Source organism: Rhinopithecus bieti, unplaced genomic scaffold (assembly GCF_001698545.2).
Source record: "Rhinopithecus bieti isolate Rb0 unplaced genomic scaffold, ASM169854v2 scaffold_21703, whole genome shotgun sequence".
NCBI classification, from domain to species: Eukaryota; Metazoa; Chordata; class Mammalia; order Primates; family Cercopithecidae; genus Rhinopithecus; species Rhinopithecus bieti.
In genome coordinates, this window is record NW_016812332.1 from 4,307,812 (window position 1) to 4,321,715 (window position 13,904).

Below are 13,904 nucleotides of genomic sequence, written 5' to 3' on the forward strand. Positions count from 1 at the left end.
AATAAAAAAAAAAAAAAAAAAAAAAAAAAAAAAAAAAAAAAAAAAAAAAAAAAAAAAAAAAAAGAAACTCACTGAGGAGAAAGGATATATACCTGAAAAGGTTTGAATGCAGACAACAATGACCTCAGGTGGGCGTGAGCTTGGCAAGAGGACCAGTGTGGTTGGAGAGTGGGCAGGAGTATGAGATAAAGGTGAGGTGTTTTAATAGGGATGTGACCTGATCTAATTTTGTTTTAAAAGTATCACTTTGCTGGCTGCATTACATTGACTATCAGGGTGGAAGAGGAGGGATAAGTGGAAGCAGAGGCCAGTTAGGAAGGCATTGCTACAGTTTAGTGTGATATTAAAGCAGGATATTTCCCTGAACCCTTTGCGGGACTCACAACAGGGGTGCCTCGTTTACCCAGTCTGCAGCTTTCAACTCCTTGCGGAAGAGAGTGTGAGAGTGAACAAGGTGGGAATTGGAGTGCATGAATGCTGGAACCAGCTGGTTGCTTTGGTGCTGGCAGGGGAGAACTCCACTCACTCAGACCCACTGCATTCCACCCCTCATGGGAGGGAGTACACAGGTAAGCAGGTGCAGGAGCCAGGGTGAGCACTTTTGGGCACTGGCAGGAGCAAATTTGTGTGGGTCCCACAGCAGCATCTGGGGGCGTGGTGCTCAGGACCCCTGAAACCCTAGAGGGAGCGTTACAGTGCTCTGTTAGCTCTGCCATCCACGGATGGCTTAAGTGTTAACAGCTCAGTGGATCCTCTGCCTTTTCATGTGAAGTGGCTGCCATTCACCAGCAAGGGCAGAGGGTCAGTGTGATTGCCTTTTGCATCCACACTTCTAGCTCCTGAGCTCTTGTCCTGAATCCAGGAAAAATGAGATCACATGAATGAATTGAAGGATAGTAAATGTGGGCTGATGGAAATGGCTCTCAGTGGGAAGGGGAGCTGAAAAGGGGACAGGGCAGGAAGGTAATCTTCCCCTGAAGTCTGGCTATCTCTGGCCAAATTCTTTTCTGAAGTTACACCATCAAGCTGTCCCTCTGAAGTCAGGCCACTTCTCTCCAATGTCCAGCCATAGTGTCCAACATCCAGCTGCTTCTCCTCTCTGCCAGCTGAGCCTAGGGTCTTTATAGGCATAGGATAGGGGGCAGAGTGGGCCATGGATGGTTTTGGAAAAGGCAACATTCGAGCAGGAAAACAGGAATGTAAGTGCTCAATTTAGACTGTGGTCTCAGGTTTTTTGGCTTGAGGGTGGGGCTTCACCAGGTATGCACCCTTTCCTGCCTAGAATTTCTCTCCCTCTTGTCCCTATCATTATGATGATGGCTTGGACTTGGTTGGTAGAAGAGGCAGGGAGGAGAGTTAGGATTTGGGACATATATTAAAGATGGAGCTAACAGAACTTTCTGATTGATGTGGATATGGAGTATGTGTGAGACAGAAATAGGCAATGAGACCGAAGTTTTGGGTCCAAGCAACTCAGAGAACAGTGTTGCCAATTACAGAGGTGAAAACCGTGGGGGAGGAGCAGGTTGGAGTAGGAAATCAAGATTTCTGTTTTGGATGTGTTGACTTGAAATGTGTGTTAGATATCTAAATGAAGAGAGTGAGAGGGTGATTGAATATACATGTCCAGAACTCAAGGGAGAGGCCTATCCTGGAGGTGTAGACCGACTTGGGAGCCCTGCTATAAGAGGTGATCATATTGGAAGAATACAGGGATATGAAGAGAAGAGTGCCAAGGACTGAGCTCTTGGGCACACCATCCTTTAGGGTTGAATAGCAGACAAAGATCCAAAAAAAGAGGTTGAAAAAGAGTGTCTGGAGGTAGGAAAAATAGTTGGAGAGTTTGGTGGTTAGGAGCTTGGGGAAGAAAGTATCCTAAGAAGTAGGAGGAGACCGTCTCTGTCTGCAACTGAATGAATGAATGAATCTCTATGGTCTGTGAAGCATGTAAGGGTTTTAAGGCATGATATTACCTTCCTGTGCCTAATTGGAGACAGAAGGCGCTCATATTTGACTGCTTAGAATATTCTTTGAGAGTCAGAGTGGAGAAACAGGCTAGAGATAGAAGGAAGAGAATATTTTTCCCCTTCTGGGATTGGTCACCTCATGTTGAATGAGAAAAGCAAGAAAATGTGTTTGTTTCACATTTTAGACATGTTAGATATGGAGAGTGTATTATGTACCAGACACTACTGAATTCTCAAAATTGTAATTCTGATTTATCTCAGAAAATCTAGCATTCAGGGCAGTTTTGTATGTTTCCCTCTCTGTCTCCAGTTCCATTATAAGAAGCCTAAGCAACTTAAGGACCTTGAACATTGGAAAAAAGGGAGGGTCTTCTTAGAAATAAATCATACAAAGGAAAGAAATCTGATATTTAGAGTTTTAAAACAAGATTAGTAAAAAATCAAGAACAGAGTCATATCTTGTAGAATATGGGGATGGTGGAGGATAGAACATTGTTAGGAGCTAACATTTATTGAGGACTTACTATGTGCCAAGCACTTTTTAGATACACAGCATGTATTTATTTAATATTTATAATAACATATAACATAGGTACTATTACTGTTATCCTAAGTGGGGAAAGTGTCAAGTTGAAAGATTAAAAACTCATTCTAAAATAAATAGGTTGTAAGTGATTGAAGCAGGATTCAGATCTAGCTGCCTGGCTCCAGAGCCCACTTGCATAATCATGTCCCGTTGCCTCTGGTAACTCCACGGGACAACCTCCAAAAGAAGCAGCATGAAACGGTATTGACTAGGAAGTCCAGTTGAAGGTCCAGAGAATGGTGACAGCTGCGGTGGAGGTGGAACAAAAACCTGTGAGATTTGACAGCAGAGAAGACCAGAAAATTTTTTCAATGAATAAATATCTGTGACTGGGTGAGTGCAGTGTGTGTGTGCATGCATGTTTGTGTGTATATGTGTATATATGTGTACATGTTTTGTGTATGTGTGTGTATGTTTGTGTGTATATGTGAAAATATGTACATGCTTGCGTGTACATGTATATATGTGTGTGTGTATACATTTGTGTGTATGTGTTTGTGTTTGTGTATAAACATATTATGGGGGAAGCAGCAAAGTCTATCCACACCTGTCAAGGTGTTTTAGCAATTCGACCAGCTGCTCTGCCTAATATATGCTCCAGGGCTTTGAACACCTACAGACTTCTCCAAGGAGGCAGAGTGGTGACAGCTGAACTTCTGTGTTACATGTGTAAAGGTTTCTCTGAGACAGGTATAGTACTGACAGCTTGGTCCATCTTGCTCTTTTTCCTGAAAACCTATTAAGCATGGGCCACAAAAAATATCTGTGCAGTTATATTTTGATGTAGTTATCAAACCAGTAGCTTGATAAGGTTGATAAAAAAGAAGGTAGAAAGAATAGCAGCAAGTTCCATATAAAGGAGAAACAAGAGGAATTGTCATCATCCCTCCTACAGTTGTCTACCCCATTATTCTATTGCCATTTATTGAGTCATTCTCTCACTATGACTGACCGGGGTGGATATGGTCCACCTACTTGAGATCTTCGAAGCAAGGCCTGCTTCTTCATTTCTGATGCCAAGAGGTCTGCCTACCTTCTCTTATTCTCTTCTCAGTCAGATTGTGGAGATGAGAATATGAGGCCTCAGAAGACTAGCTGCAGCTAAACAAGGCTCTATTGTCATGTTAAATATCAAAATTGTGGCTTCCTCATGAATGCATAAAAGGAAAAAAAACACTCTGCTATTTACTTTTTTAAAACAGGAAAATGAGCTATATTGCTAACTAAATAAGTGTTACCAGAATTCAAATAGGTGATAATTGCAAAAGAAAGTCTAAATGGGCTTTCATTTTGTGTTGAAGAGTGAAAAAGTCATTGGTGTTTCAGAATCGTGGAGCATCTAACCCTTTGTCTTCCAGTGTGCAGAAGAATCTTTTGGAATTCTAAAAAGCCTGACCTCAAATGACAGTCACTGTTTACTTAGGGTTGAAATGGGCCAGTCCATCTAACATTCCCCATGTTTATGTTCATACATGGCTTTACTTAAGCCTCTGGGGATATTCAGAAAGCAATAACTGCATCATCTAAAAGCATCTACTTCAATATGCTGAGCAAGCACTGGCTGATGGATGCCTTACTCTATGGGAATCCCAAACAAAACTCTTAACAGCAAATACCTCACCCAGACCAGCTGTCTTCCATATGATTCAACTGACCCTTACTGGACTCCAGCTTGATAGATGCATAGCACTGTCCTAGTCGTTGCGCAGCATATGCAGTCCCTGTCTGGTATAAGGCGGAATGTGAACTGTAACATAGGAACATACTGAGTGCATTGAGGATTATGTGTAGTAATAGGAGTATGCTAAGAGTATTCATATATTTGATAATATCCTGTAATGATGGACCTATAACATGAGAGCAAAGGTGATATTTTTGGCCCATAATAAATAGCACTGGACTAGTATCTCATGTAAAATCTGGACCCCAGTTGTTTCTCTAACTTAATATTAGTTAGCATGTTTGAATGCTTACTATATGTTAGGCTCTGTCCTCAGTGGCTTATAATGGAGTGTTTCATTGATTCCTCATGCTATATGAGGTAGAAACTTTTATCAGTCCTGTTCACAATTGAAGAACATACTTAGAGAGATGAGGTCCCTTTTCCAAGGCCATTTAATAGTAATGATGAAGGTGCAGTTACATCCTGGGTCTGACTTACTCTAGAGGAACTCTGTTAGTATGCTCCCACCTCTGTATATTTGGAGTGAATACACTGAGATACACTGATCCCTAGTTTATAACATATTCTATCCCAGGAAGGCTGGTCAGAGTTGTGATCCCAAACTATTTTTTCTGATATTACAAAAAATATAATTAAATTGTCCCAGGCCAAGATTTTTAATTGCAGTATTGGTGCCAGAGGTGATTTTATGCTCGAAATGGCAGGGTCAAAAGCATGAGCTAGATGAGAGACACTGCTTTTTCGCAGGTTTTTTACAACTTATTCTTGCAGAACATTAGAATTCTGGAAGAGGTAGGGCATGGTAGCTAACTAATAACGAAAGAAAAGTCTCATAACCCCTTTCAATTAATAAAATCTAGATCTTCTAATAGGTCTAAAGTAAATCAAAAGTCATTTAAAAAGTACATAGTGAACATGAAGACTTGGAGGGATATCCATTGGAAAAGTATTGCAGTCTGAGATTTGGACTGACTGAATACTATCATTTATAAAACAGTGATTTGGTTTATAAGCCAGGCTTCTCACTGGCTCAAGCAGAATTTACAAGGCAATTGCTCAACCTTTTCAAAAAAAGATAGTCTTCAGTCTGGCTGAAAGTCAGTCAACTGGAATTTGGATTTTTACTTTGTGTCATTTTGCCTCTGCTTCTTCCTCCAGTGGTTATGAGGGCACTCTAACTGTGACACTGCAAATCATGGTTTATTCTGTGTAGATCATTCACTGCTTCATGTGTGTCTTCCACTGAGAGGAAGAGCATCCTGTGGCCAAAGCCAGCTGTGAAATGGGAAAATAGTCCCTGTCTACCCACAATATTGTTGGGAATTTTCAATGAGATAGTGGATATGAAAGCACTTTAGCTGAAAGTGTACTTACCATGGGGCTAGGCACACTGCCTATACGAATTTACACTTACATAGCATCTTCACAGATTTATGTAGTTTGATTCTCACAACTCCTTAAAAAGAAAATGAGATACTATTAAACCTATTTTATAGATGGAGAAACCGAGGCACGGAGTGATTATGTGACCACTGGCAATTGTAGAATAGATTAGCAGAATCAGAATTAAACCACCGCTCTCCTGACTTGCCACCAGGCATTTTCCCCTCTAAACATGATCTGTAATTATTTTGCTCTGATTCCCAGCATAATGGAGAACAAAGACATTGAAAGTTTTTAAAAAATAATTTTCAAATGGCCTAAATAGAAACCCCCAAACCTTCTCTCCCTCCATTTAAAGTAGACTTTTTTTTGGAGACTCAGATTTATTGGGAAAAAATAGAGTGATTCAGGAGGTAATTCCTCTTGGCATTTGATTTTAATTTTTGGTGGGCAATTGCATTTTTCTTTGCTCTGCAGTAGAAAAATATTACTATGCAACTGAGGGTTGCAAATGTGAAAACAGGCTCTCAAATGAAAATCGTATGGGGCACTTAGCATTCTGAAAAATATTTGAGTCATTATGTTGCAGTTCTAAAATTGAATCAATGCTATATTTAATAAGGCACAACAGGCCATGAATTATTGCACATTAATTCATGCCCAGTGTGTTGCTAGGCACATGGCTAAAAGCCGAGTGCAGTCAATGCAACTAAACATGAATACACCATAATAATTCACACACCAGAGGGTCCCGCTGTAATTATAAAATACTATTATAAAGGATTATTTAAAAATATTTAGATATGTTAACTTTTATACCTACGTGATTCATGATCTGTGGTATTCTCATAAATTTAGCAGCTCACTCCCTTTTTCTCAATCCCACACCTCCAAGATTTACATGTTAAATCCTAGATCAGCAGTTTTCTCATCAGTAGGCTCCCTAAGGCTGCAAATGTTATTCTGTCGATTTCAGTTTTCATTTGGGGAAAAACAGAACTTTCTCTTAGGCAAGAAGTGTCATGTCAAGCTGTGTGGAGCAACACTTAAAATAGGGGGGAATAGAGAAGAGTAGACATCCTACTGCAGTTGCCTGGAGACAAAATTATAGTCAGGCTGGAGGGTGCGGCTGGGCTTTCTCTCCTCAGGTGGATGCTACTGGGTGCTGAGGGGATTGGAAAATGGAAGGAAGCCCTGATATTGGTTCTAGATGTTCCAAGAACAAGGAGGGTGAGTGAGAATAAAGGAGAGAGTGCTCTGGTCTGCATTTATTTTTAACTTCACAAACTATGGTTTGTGGTAGGAAGATTGCATTTAATATTGATAATTGTAGATGAGGAACTTTTGGGAAAATCCAACTTACTCTGAAAAGATTTATACAGTGCTTCCTCCAAACTATCTGGCCATCATTTCCAGCGACCCAGAAGTGTAGTGGAGACTGGCAGCATTCTAGAGCCAAGTGTTCTGAGTCCTCCCACCCAGGGGCACTAACCCTCACACCTAAACATGATGCGAAGTAAACACTGGGGTAATGCATGCAATAAAATTTCATTTTTACATAATATCTAAAAGCCATGGTATTTATGAAAGAAAAAAATGGTTGACTGGTTCTTAGGAGATGTTTACGTTCTTATTGATACATGTGTAGCTGATGGTAAATAAAATTTCTTTTCTATAATTGTATATAAAAAAAGCCAACCTCTATTTTTCCTGAAAGTCTATGTTGTTCTCACCCTACCCTATTAAATCGTGATTTTTATAATCTATATTATTAAAGTACATTATAAGTTTTATAAGGAATGGTATTAACATAATAGCCAGGCTTAAATACCATTAAAAGTCAAACAAGAGCCGGGCACGGTGGCTCATGCCTGTAATCCTAACACTTTAGGAGGCCGAGGCAGGCAGATCACCTAGGTCAGGAGTTCGAGACCAGCCTGACCAACGTGGTGAAACCCCATCTCTACTAAAAATACAAAAATTAGCCAGGTGTGGTGGCATGTGCCTGTAATCCCAGCTACTCTGGAGGCTGAGGCAGAAGAATCATTTGAATCCGGGAGATGGAGGTTGCTGTGAGCTGAGACAGTGCCACTGCACTCTAGCCTGGATGATAGAGTGAGACAGTGTTTCAAAAAATAAATAAATAAATAAAAGTCAAAGGAGAAAGAATTTTGTTACAAACTAATGAACTGAGTTTAATTTACATTTCTACTACCAAGACTACTTGTAAGAGCTTCCATCTTGATTAGAGTCTTTAGTAAATAAAAATATGCTCAAATTTTATGAGAGTGTTTGATTTGCTTGAGTGTTGTAGGAAATTATTGACCAAGGCATTTATTTATTCAGACTAAGGATGAAAAAATGAACTTTATTAAACAACAAGCCTACAGATACAAGTTAAAGAGCTATGCTGTCTTCGTCATGCGTTCACTAGTTGTGATTTTTAATTGCAGATATTGTATTGAAATTTCAGCCATACTAAGCCATGTTAAAATGATTTCAGATCCCTAATAATTTGCAAATAAGAGCATCATGCTATGTTGCTATTTTTGTTCTCAATCTAGTGTAGTGGTTCTCAGACTTCTACAGAGCATCAGAATCACCAGAGGGGCTTATTAAAATATAGGTTGCTGGGCCCCGTTTCTGGAGTTTCTCATTCAGCAGATCTGAATGGGGCTCAAGAACGTGGAAACTAACAAGTTTCCAGGTGATGTTGATGCTGCTGGTCCAGGGCCACATTTTGAGAACCACGAATGGATTTTTTTTTGAACTACAATTACTATTTTCTTTGATACTATTAGCATACAAGCGGTTATTTGTGGAGCCTGGCAGAGATAAATTTGAGTCTGTGATTTATTTACTTGATGACTAATAGTGCAAGTTAATAGATCTAGATTGAAAGAAGAATGTTCAACATAGGATCCGTTCCAAGTTCTTGCCCCTTATGGGCATTAATAGTTTGAAGGCTTTCAATTACAATGCATATGCGGGCAGTTCCTGATTTATGAATGGCTTGTTTTCCAAAGTTTGTTGTTTCTTTTTGTATGTTTCATAGATGGCAGAACTAGCTAGTGGGGGAAAACTCCTGTTAAATCTATATTTGGCTGAACCACAGTACCAGTTGAACTCTTATTTTCCACTACTTGTAAGGAAATGCATGTCCCAAGTGAATAATAATTAAAATTTATAAAGCAACTTAAAATCTTCAAGGTGCTTTCATATGTATCATCTCATTTAATCCCCCACAATAATCCCATAAAAAAGCTCTTTAATATAATAACTTTAAAGATATGTTCTGCTTAAAGTTGTGTAATGGAATCAGGACTGCAGGGCAGGGTTTGTGGACTCTAGACCTTTGCTCTTTCCACTTGCCATGTTACTTCTAAGGGCCACCTAGAACCTTGAGACTCTGGGGACATATGGCTGTGCCTGACAACACCAACTTTTGAAGCTAACATGGTTTTGACCTGAATTTCCTGGGCTTAGCAGGATCTTGGACCTGTTGATCTTGGACCTAGAGGACCTACTGGTCCCTTATGTCTTAATCCTTGACACTTAGCTGTCCTTAGTGGATTTGACCTCTGACTTACTGGGGTAACTTTCATTTCTCTTTGGCATTTCAGGTCCCATTGTAACTCAAGAAGTGTTTAGAAGAAGGCTCAGATTTCAGGCCATGAGCTTCTTTGCCTTTTAGTTTCTGAGTTACAAAATCCCCTGAATAAATGTACACTCGAGGTTCAAGGTCCACATAGAGTGATAAAGAAGACTGAATAAAAACCCTTTTTGAAAAGCAGATTATCTCAGACTTAATGTCGACAGAACTTCTCCAGCTTTGATTTGGAAACTTGATTATGCTGGTGGACTAGCTAGATTTCTGGTGTGGCTGATGAATTTAGGGAAAAACCAGATCATCACGATTATGGCAATATGTAAGTTCCCAGTCTTAATCCAGAGCACCAAGGTATAAACACGTGGTTTTCGGGTCATTTAGATATACCTATTAGTCAATCAAACATGGAGCAATATCAGGTGCTGGGTGTCAGCTGAAGATGCCAATCTGACAAGGTACATTCCTGGCCTTAAGAAGACTCCAGGTCAATAGTCCTCAAAGCTACTTAAAAAAAATAATAATTATATATATATATATATATACATACACATACACACACACACACACACACACACACACACGTATATATATACCTTTTGGATCCTGTAGACATGACTTAATCTTCAGTTGTCCAAGGTACCAAATTTTCAAACACAATGCTAGAAGATAAGTGAGGCACCCAGCAGCCTTGATTAGCACAAATATAGCTATAAACCATTACAATGAAGAAGAACATGTGGCATGTCTGTCTGACTAAAGAAATGCCAGTGATGAAGGCAGAGTGGTGCCACCAGAAACAAGGGGGCTGAGGTCACCTTTGGGCTCATGGAGAGTTAATATTAGCCCTCTTCAGACATGAAAAATAATAATTAAACACTGCTTGTCAATTAATGCCAGCTTAAAGGAAGGCCCGCACTTAGATTAAGCAAGGAGCATGGGTTTCTTGAAAACAGTGAGAAAGGAGGAGGGAAAAGTGTATAAAGTAATGGAAGAGATAAGGTGAAAAGGAGAATAATTAAACACACATGTACTTTCACAGAGTCAGGGCACTCATATTTCTAATTAGAATTTCAATGCAGGAGCCCAATTTAACCTTAGGGAGTCTTTATACTCATGTCACTGTTGTACACAGCAATCAATCCAAATCTGGCATCTTACTTGCACATTGAATTTTTATATTACATTAGTGGAGCCCCAGTCTCTTTGTATCTTTAATGGATATTTTCTTGTTAGAGCTTTAGTATGTGTTTTGTCTTCTAGAAAATTCTGTGCTGAGAGGAACAATAGCCATTTAGATACTGGAATTCAAAAGAGTCAGTGGCTTCCTGACATTAACCCATTTCTTCCTTGACAAATGCAGTCATGGTACTTTTGGAATCATTTTCTATCATAACTGCTTGAGTAAATTTAGGGGAATAATCAATGTATGATCAAAAAAACAGCCTGGTGCACCAGGCAGCACATAGTAAAGAAAGGAATCCAGAATTCTGTCTCCTGCAACTCAATGATTAACAAGCCACTTTGTAGATAGTGCCTCCCAAATCTCTCAAGTTTTGACTTTGTCTTCCCCTTCTATTGTCCTCAGAAGACTTATATTTAACTACTTCTAATTCTGGAAAATATTATTGAATCATAGCCTCTTGCTCTATATAAATAAAAAGTCAGTAGTTCTAGTCCTTTGCCTTATCAAATGGGAAAATGAGACCAGAGAAGTTAAATATTTTGCCCCAAATCAAATGGTTCAGCAGGAAATGACTTTAACTCATACCATGTAATGTAGAACTCAGCACATCATTAACTCTTCTGGGGCAGCAATTTATTACCTCCACATTCTTTCTTTTTGGACAAGCCCTAATATAACACTCCTATGTTGAGTCAGAAGTAAGTACTATTCAGTCTTATAGTTTGTCAACAGTATCAGTAAGAGGGTATTTTATCTTGACTCCAACTTCTTCAAAGTCTTAAATTTCATCTGAGCTCTCAGAAACTAAATGGTCGTGGCCTGTCTCATTATATGCATGGTTTTGTCAGGCCAGAATCAGTAACTGTTATAGACCCTCAGCAGCCTGCCAACTCAGAGGAAATACAAGGATAATCCACAGAGAGGTGCATCCTATGCACCTGGATACCAGCCATAGATATAGAGCGAAAGATTGTGAATCAGGGTAACAGATGGGAACTGATGGGGAGACTGGCATTGAACCCAAGACATCCTCAATTTCTCAATATCTCTATAAAAGAAACATTGACCATTGCCTGGAAATGTGGGCAGGGCAACCAGGCACAGGAAGGCTTGTATTGGACCATACTCTGTTGGGATTTGCGAGGCCTAAGACAGACAAGACAACCACCAACTGCTGGTCAATGCAGAAATGTGAAGTTTCCAATGCTAACTATCCTTCCAAAATCTCTCTGACTTGAATTGTGTTGTTTACCTGATATACAGTCTCAACATTTTCTTGAATCTTAATTTTCCCTGCATCAGCTACCTCTGTCCTGAAGTGATCTCTAGACCCAGTATAACATCTACTCTCAAAAGTAGATGAGGAAGCAGGCAAAACCACCAGGCAGCATTTCCAGAGGATGTCTGCATTTAGATGCACATGTATACATACATTGATGCATATCAGGTTATTTAGATGAAATATAGAACTTGGCATATTGAACACCTGAGGATGGCATCTGTGTTAATTTAATCTTTTATCTCAAGTACTAGGTCACTGCTTGGCACATTGGAGAGGACAAATAAATGTTGATCTGAACAGTTTTACTCCATTCACTGCTAAAGAAGTGCCTGCTATGCCCCAGGTAGGGAAGGAGGCAAAGGTAAGCCGCACATAATCGTTGTCTTAAGGGAGTTTACAAGTTATAGTGAGTGAAATGCAAATTATAGTACAGGTTTGAAGAAAATGCTGCAGGAGAATGAGACTGGTATGTATTAAATCAGAGAAAGGACAGGGGAAATTCTTTGTGGAAAAAGATGTATCTTTCCAAGTTAGGCCTTAGGGGATAAAATAGGAGTTGGAGAGGAGATGGAGTGGGAGAGACTACAAAGAAAGAAGATAAACCTAATCAGAATTCAGGAAAGTGCTAGGCCATAATTTTTAAAGTGTCCTAGGAGGAAAGGTGTGTGTGTGTGTTCATGCTCATGTATGCACGTGCACGTGTGTGTGCGATTAATTTGTGAAGATTTACAGGAGAAAGCCTTGGATGATTTGATTTCAGTAGATAATGGGATGACTCAGTCACAATTTTGCTTTAGTATCTGTTAGCAGAATATAGACTAAATTAGAGGGAGAGAAATCAGTTATGCAGCTAATGCAAAAATTTAGTCTGGAGGTTAATGAAGGCTTGAAAAATGATGTGGCAGATGGAAATCTATATGAGGAAATGAATTTAAGAGACAATGTAGAGATACAATTTAAAAACAAATACTTGTAAGCCAATTAAAAGAGGATGATAAGAAAGAGAGAGAGCAGTTAGAAATAACTAACGTTTTGCACCAGAGCAATAGGAGATTCCAATGACATTAACTGAAATAAAGAAAACAGGAAAGGAAAGTTTCAAGGGTTGAAAAAAATCAACATGTCCAATTCTGGAGAGACAGAGCTTAAATCAGCAGGTACTATGCTCCTTGTCCAACTCTAGGTACCAGCCACCTCTGGGATGCTGAGGAGTTTTTTGGCTACGGGCAGGATATAGAAGGTGTGAGCAAGGCCCTGAACTCTTCCAGGGTTGGATGGGAAGAGCAAGCACAAAGCCTCTTGCTCTCTGGGTGGAAGGAGGGCCTGTGGACTGCAGCAGAACACTCAGCTGTGAGCAACCAGCACAGCACACATCCAGGAGAGGCCTTAGCCCATGGACATCTCAGAAGCACCCTAACCTTCTTTCCAAGGAAGAGCATCTCTCCAAGGAAGTGGCCTTTCTGGCTTCAGGAGTCGAGTGGAGGCTGAGCAGGTGAGTGCCAGCATTCTACCCTGGAGGCTGGCAGAACCCTCGCTTTGTTAGGGTTCTCCAGAAAAGCAGAATCAATAGGATAGGTAGATATACAAAAAGATTTCTTATGGGAATTGGCTCACACGATTTTTGGAGGCTGAAAAGTCCTGAGTTAGGCCATCTGCAGCTGGAAAACCATGAAAACTACTGGTGTAATTCGGTCTAAGGCCAAAGGCCTAGAACCGGGGTTGGGATGGGGAATGCTGAGCAATTGTCTTCTACCCAGGTCAGGTCCTCAATGGGATGGATGATGCTCACTGGCATTGGTGAGGGCAGATCATCCTACTTAGTCCACTGTTTCAAAGGTGAATCTTTTTTTTCTTTGCTTTTTTTTTTTTTTGAGATGGAGTTTCACTCTTGTCCCCCAGACTGGAGTGCTGTGGCATGATCTTGGCTCACTGCAACCTCCACCTTCTGGATTCAATCAATTCTTCTGCTTTAGCCTCCCGAGTAGCTGGGATTACAGGCATCTGCCACCATGCTTGGCTAATTTTTGTATTTTTAGTAGAGGCAGGGTTTCACCATGTTGGCCAGCCTGGTCTCAAACTCCTGACCTAAAGTGATCCACCTGCCTTGGCCTCCCAAAGGGCTAGGATTACAGGTGTGAGCCACCGTGCCCCACCTAAAGGCAAATCTTTTCTAGAAACAGCCTCACAGATACACCCAGAAATAATGTTT

The 13,904-nt window shown here is 40.2% G+C and overlaps 1 long non-coding RNA gene across 3 annotated transcripts in view; it reads left to right on the plus strand.

Moving 5' to 3' along the window:
- LOC108544652 (uncharacterized) overlaps positions 1 to 13,904 on the plus strand; it is an 80,715-nt gene that overhangs the window by 65,837 nt on the left and 974 nt on the right. For all 3 annotated transcript variants that reach the window (XR_001889912.1, XR_001889913.1, XR_001889914.1), the window contains exons 3-4: positions 11,941 to 12,038; positions 12,879 to 13,187. This is a non-coding gene — a long non-coding RNA (uncharacterized LOC108544652). The remainder of the gene's footprint in view (positions 1 to 11,940; positions 12,039 to 12,878; positions 13,188 to 13,904) is intronic.